The 2,286-nt window shown below is 43.0% G+C and overlaps 1 non-coding gene across 1 annotated transcript; it reads left to right on the top strand.

Annotated features, from left to right (window-relative positions):
* Nucleotides 1–2,116: 2,116 nt before the first annotated feature.
* On the top strand, nt 2,117–2,224 carry LOC127747296 (small nucleolar RNA R71). Its single transcript, XR_008009096.1, has one exon. It is a non-coding gene; the product is annotated as a small nucleolar RNA R71 (small nucleolar RNA).
* The last annotated feature ends 62 nt before the right edge of the window (nt 2,225–2,286 follow it).

Below are 2,286 nucleotides of genomic sequence, written 5' to 3'. Positions count from 1 at the left end.
TAAACTTAAAAGGTTTGCTTGTCCTCGAGCAAAAGAAGGAAGAATAGAGGAGAAGAAGAAGAAAATGGAGGAGATGGAGGAGGTTGAGGTGATTGATGAATGGGTGAAGAAGAGAGAGTGGATGGATGTGGGTGGTGAAGAGAAAGATGGGGTTTGATAGGTGAGGGGTTTTTGGGGAAGAGGTGTGGAGGTGATTGGTGAATGGGAGAAGAAGGGAGAGGGTGGTGGGGTTGGTGGGGATCCTGTGGGGTCCACAGATCCTTAGGTGTCAAGGAAAAGTCATCCCTGCACCAAATGGCATTCAAAAACACGTTTTGAGCCAATTCTGGCGTTAAACGTCGGGCTGGTGCCCCTTTCTGGCGTTTAACGCCAGGTTCTTGCCCTTTTCTGGCGTTTAACGCCAGTCTGGTGCCCCTTTCTGGCGTTAAACGCCCAGAATGGTGCCAGACTGGGCGTTAAACGCCCAACTGCTAGGCTTACTGGCGTTTAAACGCCAGCAGCATCTTCCTCCAGGGTGTGCTGTTTTTCTTCCTGTTTTTCATTCTGTTTTTGCTTTTTCAATTAATTTTGTGACTTCTCATGATCATCAACCTACAAAAAAACATAAAATAACAAAGGAAAATATATAAAATATAACATTGGGTTGCCTCCCAACAAGCGCTTCTAGTTCACCTCTATCAACATCAATCACAGCCTTTGCTGTGGCTAGGAAGGGTCTGCCAAGGATGATGTTTTCATCCATGCACTTCCCAGTCTCTAGGACTATGAAATCAGTAGGGATGTAATGGTCTTCAATCTTAACCAAGACATTCTCTACAAGTCCATAAGCTTGTTTTCTTGAGTTGTCTGCCATCTCTAGTGAGATTTTTGCAGCTTGTACCTCAAAGATCTCTAGCTTCTCCATTACAGAGAGAGGCATGAGGTTTACACTTGACCCTAAGTCACACAGAGCCTTCTTGAAGGTCATGGTGCCTATGGTACAAGGTATGGAAAACTTCCCAGGATCTTGTCTCTTTAGAGGTAATTTCTGCCTAGACAAGTCATCCAGTTCTTTGGTGAGCAAAGGAGGTTCATCCTCCCAAGTCTCATTTCCAAATAACTTGTCATTTAGCTTCATGATTGCTCCAAGGTATTTAGCAACTTGCTCTTCAGTGACATACTCATCCTCTTCAGAGGGAGAATACTCATCAGAGCTCATGAAAGGCAGAAGTAAGTCCAATGGAATCTCTATGGTCTCATTTTGAGCCTCAGATTCCCATGGTTCCTTATTGGGGAACTCAGTGAAGTTTAGTGCACGCCCATTGAGGTCTTCCTCAGTGGCGTTCACTTCCTCTTCTTCCTCTCCAACTTCGGCCATGTTTATGGCTTTGCACTCTCCTTTTGGATTTTCTTCTGTATTGCTTGGGAGAGTACTTGGAAGGAGTTCAGTAATTTTCTTGCTCAGCTGTCCCACTTGTGCCTCCAAATTTCTAATGGAGGACCTTGTTTCATTCATGAAACTTTGAGTGGTTTTAATTAGATCAGAGACCCTGGTAGCTAAGTCAGAGGGGTTCTGCTTAGGATTCTCTGTCTGTTGCTGAGAAGATGATGGAAAAGGTTTACCATTGCTAAACTTGTTTCTTCCACCATTATTGTTGTTGAAACCTTGTTGAGGTCTCTCTTGATTCTTCCATGAGAAATTTGGGTGATTTCTCCATGAAGAATTATAGGTGTTTCCATAGGGTTCTCCTAGGTAATTCACCTTTTCCATTGAAGGGTTCTCAGGATCATAAGCTTCTTCTTCAGATGAAGCATCCTTAGTACTGCTTGGTGCATTTTGCATTCCAGACAGACTTTGAGAAATTAAATTGACTTGTTGAGTCAATATCTTGTTCTGAGCCAAAATGGCATTCAGAGTATCAATCTCAAGAACTCCTTTCTTCTGACTAGTCCCATTGTTCACAGGATTCCTTTCAGAAGTGTACATGAATTGGTTATTTGCAACCATTTCAATTAGCTCTTGAGCTTCTGTAGGCGTCTTCTTCAGATGAAGAGATCCTCCAGCAGAGCTATCCAAAGACATCTTGGACAGTTCAGAGAGACCATCATAGAAAATACCTATGATGCTCCATTCAGAAAGCATGTCAGACGGACATTTTCTGATTAATTGTTTGTATCTTTCCTAAGCTTCATAGAGGGATTCACCATCCTTCTGTCTGAAGGTTTGGACTTCCACTCTAAGCTTACTCAATTTTTGAGGTGGAAAGAACTTTGCCAAGAAGGCATTGACTAGCTTTTCCCAAGAGT

The sequence above is a fragment of the Arachis duranensis genome, chromosome 4 (assembly GCF_000817695.3).
Source record: "Arachis duranensis cultivar V14167 chromosome 4, aradu.V14167.gnm2.J7QH, whole genome shotgun sequence".
NCBI lineage: Eukaryota > Viridiplantae > Streptophyta > Magnoliopsida > Fabales > Fabaceae > Arachis > Arachis duranensis.
The sequence above is the reverse complement of the archived record's forward strand: the minus strand, read 5'-3'. Positions and strand labels throughout refer to the sequence as shown.